An 8,756-nucleotide genomic window follows, 5' to 3' on the forward strand; every position below is an offset into this window, starting at 1 on the left:
AAAATACACCTTCATTCATCAAAAGTGCTCAAGGATTCTCCTTAGGGTTTCAAAATAAAAACCCAAGCAACTCAAGATTCAACCGGGGATTTTAGAAACTAATTGCATATTTGGAATCCCTAGAATGTAGACTTCAAGAATTACCTATAATCTTCGCATATAGAGGTACGTGGGGTTATCTCAAAAATCTCATGGGCTTTAAAAATTCATGTTTTCAAATTGGGGGTTTTGAAATTACGAATATGATTATGTTTTAAACGTTTTATGATATTGATTTGGTCTGTAGGCCTAATTCCAATATGATTTGATGTATTATATATGGATATGCATCTATTTCATAATGATGATAAATTGAGAGCATGATTTACACGGAACCCCTCTCTTGATATGATATTGTTTTAAGTTTTCACATGATATGAAACGTTTGAAATCATCCTGGAATGGATGTCATGACATGTCTTAAAAATGTCATGATTTGAATATGGTTTTTGACTTTCAAAGAGAGGGTTGTTTTGTTCATGTTGAAATATGTTGCATATGATGATTTAATGAAGAGAATGATATGATACTGATGACTTGCAAGTCGGGTATGACGATACCCTATAGAGTATGACATGTGATTGATTGAACAAAATTTGAATGCATTGATTTCATGAGAAAGGTGGATGCCTAAAGAAGGCGTTTGAGTGAAAGGGCTCATCGCTGGAAACCGTAGTTTCCGATGCGGGTCATATGATATTTGTATCCTACATGGGGGGATAGTAAAATAATTGGGACATCTCACATGGGGGGATTCCCTGCGGTGTACTCACATGGGGGGTATACCGGCTCCAAATCCTGGCGGCTACTTGTATTAGAGGCTTGGCCGCCGAGCACCAGAGGTGGATTCCACATAGCCTTGGAATTACAATTGTAGGGTATTCCACCTAGCTAAATCGCATTACATTGGTATTGAAAACTATTACATTATGCCCATGTGTTTTCAAATAATTTGATATGAAACTGCTTTATAATGGCTCTCACCTATATTGTGTAAAAATATTATATTTCTGTTTAGATTTCTCTGCGTTCCAGTACTTTTGTATTGATCCCCTCTCCTCCCAGGTTCGGAGGCACAGTCTAGGGGTCCAGACAACCAGTAGATTCCTTCCGACAGATCGCAGAATCAAGTGGTGAGCCTTCTATATTTCGGAAGGCCTGATGTCTTCAGTTTAATTTATCATTTATTAGTTTTAGGTCTACTGGGGGTCTTGTCCCAGTTTTCTGATAAACATTTGTTTTAGTCATGTAGTAGAGATTTCACAGACGTTATAGAGATGTTGTGTTGAGATTGTGGGACATTATTCCTCATTATTACTTTCGCATGATTCTTGACCATGTTTCCGTTATATTGTGTATCTTCCGCGTTTCTTTTATCATATGAATTGTGTGTATGATTACCAGACAGATAGGGGCGTTTCGGGCCTCATGGTTTGGAATACTCGTCACGGCCAGGGCCCTGATTCGGGTCGTGACACAAGCATAGCCAGATTGATTGTGGTGTCACTTAACGAATATGATTTCTTGCTTTTAGTTTTATTAAAATGACTAGAACGAGAACTAACAAACAGAAAATTATGATGAGCAACTTTTGTTATAGGATAAAATCTTTTCGTATTTAGTCTTCATGACATCAGATGCCTTCTGCAACAAACTGTGCCATACTGAAATCAAATCAATCACAAAAAATTACTAAATGCCACTGATTCAATTTTTTTTGACAAAGGCAACATTTGTCCTAAAGAGTGTTCATGAACTCTTGTGTAGTACTCTTGCCTAGATTTATTGGCAAATAACAGATTGAGCTTTAATTTTACATGATGATCACTAAAACTGACATATGGTTACGAAAATGACTTGTGATATCATAGGTAGTGCTGTAAATCAAAAGGCATCAACTAGAATTAGAAATGTAAGACCAGTATACTGTATTATTACACTTGTAACTTTAACATTATTTACATTTATTTTACGCAATATAACCGGTGATAAATGCCTGTTGAGGTGTTCAAAGGGCTTGGTTTCAATCAGTATTCACATGGTACATTGGTATCATTGTTTTATGTGTCAGCAGAATAGGCATTACAGCATTACTGATGGAAAATGCAAATACCCAGTTAATGGGGACAGAGTGGAAAAGAGAAAACTATTTTATAAAATAATGTTTTGCCAAAGCTAGTCAATGAGTTCTGCTGAACCCGTAATAAGAACTCTAGCTCCGCCTCTGTGAACATATCCTCCATTTGTCCATCTATAGGTATTCAAATCACACTTATTATCCTTAAAAAGTCGTCTTTTGGACCATTTCCTTTTGTCCTAAGCCGGCTAACCTCTTATTATTGTCTTGTTTCTGCATCATCACTGTCACACCCCTTTTTGACCAAAAAAAAATATGTATTTTAAGTTCGAAAGGGTTTTATTATTAAGGTGACAGAAATGAAAAAAAAAATTGTTTCGAAAAAAAAAGATTATTTACATTATTTTTTCTTATTCAGAGTCGTCACTTGACATAATTCGGTGTGCCAAGTCACCTTTGGAAAATCCTTTTCGATATGGTTTGACTCTAAAAACTGATCTGCGAATAGAGATTCCGGCTAAGAAATTCTGTTGACCGAGGGGAAGGTGTTAGGCACCCCTCGATCCCGTGATTCGACCACGGTCGCTTGGTGGAGCGTATCAGCTAATTTAACATTACAAATGTACAAACCACATAAACACACAAAACAAGCAAAAAAACAAATCACACAAAGTTCAAAACAAACCAAAATAATGTTCAGTCCAACTTATACAATCCAAAATAAAAGAGGTGCTGAAATATAAAACCTATTCTATTCTAAACTAATCCTAAACTAAACTCCACCCGACGTTCCGGGCCTTGATCATGAGCCTCCTTTGCGTACATGATACTTCGGGGCATTCCCCAGATAAATCAATACAAATCCTTCGGGGCATTCCCCGGTCAAATGAGTACAATTTAAACTTTTCGTGCAATAAAGTAGAAAGTACCATTCACACACATATTCAAACACTCCAACAAATCGTTATTCCTAAATTTGCCTACCCGGCCTACGTTTACCTACCAAGTTCAACGTATCATAATTCTATCATGTTCAACATTATCAATACATCAAAATTAATCAATATTCATTTTCCTCCATTTTTAATCCCCACCTTAATTCATTCTCAACCACATGATTAACCCATTTCAATACACAATCCACCAATCGAGAATAATGAAAATTCACCAATCATGCTTAGCACATCACACACCCAAATGTCACCAACAGTTCACATCAACAAACAAAACACGGTATCGAATCACACGCAATCACAATCACATAAGAATTAAATGAAAGAGAATAAAGAATTAGACCTTAAATTTGAAGCTTTCAAACTCAATGTTATTCGAATAAAGAGAGTCCACACCCGGAAACCTCGAGCCGAACCTTAACACCAACAATCCAACTCGACAAATAATGGCCCGTTCACCGTCACTTTTCACACCGTTACTGTTCACCGGTACTGTTCACTGGTTACTGTTCACCAGTACTGTTCACCAGCGGCCTTTTTTTTTTTTGGTTGTTGTTGTTGTTATTGTTGTTCTTGTGAGGAAGATTATTTTGTGATTTTTGTTATTGTGGAGAAAATGATGATCAAAGAATGAGCCTCCTTTTTCCCTCTTAGAATTTTTCTTTTATAATGGGCATGGATTTGTTATGATGTGGGAATTTTGGTGGGTCCCCCATATATTCTTTCTTTGTGGACAAGAAAAAGGAGGGGGGGATCACATGGGTAGTTAGGGTGGTGATGGTGATGTGTCATTTTTAATAGGGAGGGGTTGTTAGAATAAGATAAAATTAGTTAGGAATTGTTATTTTTGTCTTTTTGTGAAGGAGTTATCACACGGGTGAGGGCACACACTAAGACGAGGGTAAAATGATAAGAATGCTTTCGGGGAGAGACAAAATTATGTGTCTACATCATGCCCCTCTTTGCAGGTAAACACAAAGTGTTTTCATACAAAGAAGTAGACAACGAGACAAAATTTTGACCCGACCATTATTCACAGGGAAGAAACAAAAGGAAGAAGGACGACCGAGTTGGAGAGTCAAGTGAGGTCCCTTCGAGGCTCCGGTCCACGGCTCTGTCATTACATCAAAAATGAAAATTACAAGTTAAAACATAAATGAAATTACAAAAATCCTATCTATACAGCTTCTGTTGGACTCCTGACTTAAGTTTCATCACCCTATTCTTCAGGCGGGCTCCTGACTTGCAATTTCTTTAACTTGTTGCTTGGTTTTCCAATGCTTTACCTTATTGCTTAGCTTTCAATTTCTTCACCCTGTTCTTTAGGAGGTCTCCTGACTTGCTATTTTTCAATCTGTTAACTTTCATCTTTTCATATTGTTGCTTTGTTTTCAACTTCTTTAGCTTGTTGCTTGACTTTTCATTTATTCGTCCTGTTCTTTAGGTGGGCGCCTCAAATCACATCAAAACTAAAAGAAAATTATCCCAAACAAGAATTATTATAAAGAGAAATTTTGTTTTCCAGAAAAGTAAAGTTCAAAAAAAGAATTAAATTTTTGCCCCAGTTTATTATCAGAAGACTTTTGGGAAAGTCACATCATACCTACTTGCATGTTGTAATGATAAATCAAGACTCTGACCAAGAAATGCATCTCTTGAGAGTAAAATTGAATAACCAAACCTAGGAAGTGCGTCTCCTAAGAATTAAAGTGAGGAATTCTAACTAGAAAGTGCGTCTTCTAGAGATACAAGTTTTAGTTAAAAAGTGTGTCACCTAACAAATGAAAACTAGCAAGAAAGTGCGTCTCCAAAGGATTAAGTGCAATAACTTGACTAGAAAGTGCATTTTCTAGAAATCAAGGGGACTTCTAGGAAGTGCATTACCCAAAAGCAAAGTTTGAATTACCCAATCAAAGAGATATATCTCCTTACCAATGTTGCTTGAATTATCAAAACAAGGAAGTGCATCTCCTTACCAATGCCGCTTGAATTACCAAACCAAGGAAGTGCGTCTCCTTACCAATGCCGCTTGAATTACTCAAACAAGGAAGTGCGTCTCCTCACAAATATTTCTTGAATTAATCAAACAAGGAAGTGCATCTCCTTACAAATGTTGCTTGAATTGCCCAAGCAAGGAAGTGCGTCTCCAATGTTGCTTGAATTACCAAAACAAGAAAGTGCGTCTCGTTTGGAAGTGCATCTCCTTATGATAGCGCTTGAATTACCAAAATAAGAAAGTGTGTGTCTATACAAATGTTGCTTGAATTGTCCAAACAAGGAAGTGCGTCCCCTTAAAAATGTTGCTGGGTGCGTCTCTTTACAAATATTGCTGGAATTACCAAACCAGGAAGTATGTCTCCTTACAAATGCCAATCGAATTAATAAACAAGGAAGTGAGTCTCCTTACAAATATTGATTGAGTTATCAAACAAGGAAGTGCATCTCCTTACAAATGTTGCTTGAATTTCTTACACAAGGAAGTGCGTCTCCTTATAAATGTTGCTGGAATTACCCAAACAAGGAAGTGTGTCTCCTTACAAATGATGATCGAATTACCAAACAAGGAAGTGTGTCTCCTTTGGAAGTGCGTCTCCTTATGATAGCACTTAAATTACCAAAATAAGAAAGTCTGTCTCCTTACAAATGTTGCTTGAATTGTCCAAACAAGGAAGTGCATCCCCTTACAAATGTTGCTAGAATTACCCAAACAAGGAAGTGCGTCTCCTTACAAATGTTGCTGGAATTACCCGAACAAGGAAGTGCGTCTCCTTACAAATGCCAATCGAATTACCAAACAAGGAAGTGTGTCTCCTTACAAATGTTTTTTGAATTATCAAACAAGGAAGTGCATCTCCTTACAAATGTTGCTTGAATTTTCCACACAAGGAAGTGCATCTCCTTACAAATGTTTCTTGAATTAACCAAACAAGGAAGTGCATCTCCTTAGAAATATTTTCATGAATTAACCAAACAAGAAAGTGCTTCTCCTTACAAATATTGCTCGAATTGCCTAAACAAGGAAGTGCATCTCCTTACAAATGTTGCTTGAATTAACCGAACAAGGAAGTGTTTTTCCTTACCAACACCACTTGAATTACCCAAACAAGGAAGTGCGTCTCCTAACAAATGTCTCTTAAATTACTCAAATAAGGAAGTGCGTCTCCTCACAAATGTTTCTTGAATTAACCAAATAAGGAAGTTCTTCTCCTTACAAATGTTGCTCTAATTTCCTAAACAAGGAAGTGCGTCTCCTTACAAATGTTGCTTGAATTAACCAAACAAGGAAGTGCATCTCCTTACCAACATCGCTTGAATTACCAAAATAAGGAAGTGTGTCTCCTAACAAATTTTGCTTGAATTAACCAATCAAGAAAGTGCATCTCCTTACAAATGTTGATCGAATTATCAAATAAGGAAGTGCGTCTCCTAACAAATGTCTCTTGAATTACTCTAACAAGGAAGTGCATCTCCTTACAAATGTTGTTTGAATTACCCAACCAAGGAATTGCATCTCCTTACAAGGAAGCGTGTCTCCTAGAAATCTTGAATTATGAGTTTTACCATGCTTTGAATACCAAATATGTGCAAAAATACTGTCTCCTTCATTTGTGGAACTGCGGAGGAGGCGCGTCTCCTAGAAATCTTGAATTATGAGTTTTACCATGGCTTTGAATACCAAATATGTGCAGAAATATTGTCTCCTTCATTTGTGGAAGTGCGGTATTGCAACTTTCGATGTTTAGGCTTTGAAATCCTTGATTCGAAGGTAACATGTGTTCCTGTTTCATACAAAGAAAACTTGTAATTTTAAAAATATGGTGGATGGTTTGAGGCTTTGGCTTTCGTGGAAATCGCTCTTGCCTCAGTCGCATTTAATCTTGCTTTCAACCATTAGCATGTGTCACTGGCTTGCTGTATCATTAACCCGAACTCAGATTATTAAGAGTGACTCTGAAACAAATACAGTATCCCTGCTTTGTCATGCTTCTCAGATAAACCCTTTGAACCTTGGTATTTCCATGAGTTCCCAAACTTGTCGGTTGACAAAACTTTCTGCATGCCTTGTTTTGGCTCACAATCATGTCTTTAGCATGTGCTGTCCCTTTTGTCTTGCTTTGTGCAATTGAAGAAACTGGTAGCCAGTTTTGAAATCTTTTCTCACTTATTTTGATACGAACTTGACTCAAAGATAAGAGAAAAATGACAATGACTTTTATTTGTACAATTGACTCAAGAAAACAAAATAAAAATAAAGAGATGAAGAAAAGACAATGAGTGTCCCCATTTTAAACAAAGAAATGAAAATTTTTTCTAGACATGACAGTCAACTCTAATGACTATACCATGCATTTTGGATTAAGCTACCTGATCTTTCCATCCAAACTTTCTACCAATTGTTGTTGAGTTAATTTCCTTGAAACTGAGTTGCTCTCTTAGGCCAATTGCATTCAGACCTCATTCGGCTAGTGACGCCTTGAAGGGTCTTTTCCTCAGCTCACCATTGTCTTATGGTGTCTGTGAGGGTTTTTACTAATGAGACTCTCTTATTCTCATTTCTCCCAACTCACAATCGTCTCACGGTGCTCGTGAGGATTTTCACCAATAAGACTCTCTCATTTTTATCTCTCTCAACTTACTATCGCCTTACGGTGCCTGTGAGAGTTTTCACCAATAAGACTCTCTCATATTTTATTTCTCTCTTGATTCCTTATGCTGAGGAAGACAAGTAGTTCCCAAAATGCGTCATCATATCCATTGCATGCTTAGCCTTAACATTCTCAAAGATTGATCTAAAGGTCTTTCTTTAGTTGTAACTTGGCTTTTGGATAGGGTTAGAAAGAGAGGATGGCATGAGGCCCAAACGAAACTTGAAGTGGGTTAGGACTTACAACTTTTGAAATCGACTCAAACAAATGAGGATTAACTCATGCCCCAGTTTCTTTTGACTGGATGATTCTAAATTATTTATTTGGTTGGACCGAGCCCTTAGTAGGGCAGCCTACGTATCTTACCCCCGAGAGAGGAGAATCAGGTCATGCGTAGTTCTGGCATCTTGTTCTTTCACTTGATTCTAATTTTTTTCTTTTGTTGACTCTTTTGTCTTTGAATTTTTCTGACTCTATTTGTCTTGACACATTTTTTCTTTTTGGACATTTTTTTTCTTCTCTCTCTTTTTCTTTTGAACTTTTTCTGAATCTATTGTTTTGCTTGACACTTTTCTTTTGAGCTTGGCTGACTATATTGATTCCAAAAGAGGGGTATGAAATAAAATAGGATTGAAGCTCAAATGGGATAAACAAAGGATGACACGATGTTTGGATAGTAGAATGAAATGCCTTCGTCATATCAATCCTTGAAAATGCAAGCACATATTATTTAATATGAAAGTGAGAGATGAAGATCATTTGCGACATCTTTTTAAGCAGATTGAGTCTGTGCGTCACTACTTCTACAAACTCCGCCTTTGTTGTACATTCCTCATATCGAATGACTCATGCTTTCGTGGAGCTGCTTATCTTCTTGTTTCTCTTGATATAGGGATCAGACGTCCACTATTTGGCCTAATTGGGACTTGCCTTTCGATTGATGACCAAGTTGTTCTTGTGATTCTCAAAATAATTGCCTTAACTTGTCACCAAATATCTCAGCACTCTATCTATTTTCTCATATGCTCTCTTTTTCTAACT

This window comes from Capsicum annuum, chromosome 10 (genome assembly GCF_002878395.1).
Source record: "Capsicum annuum cultivar UCD-10X-F1 chromosome 10, UCD10Xv1.1, whole genome shotgun sequence".
Classification (NCBI taxonomy): domain Eukaryota; kingdom Viridiplantae; phylum Streptophyta; class Magnoliopsida; order Solanales; family Solanaceae; genus Capsicum; species Capsicum annuum.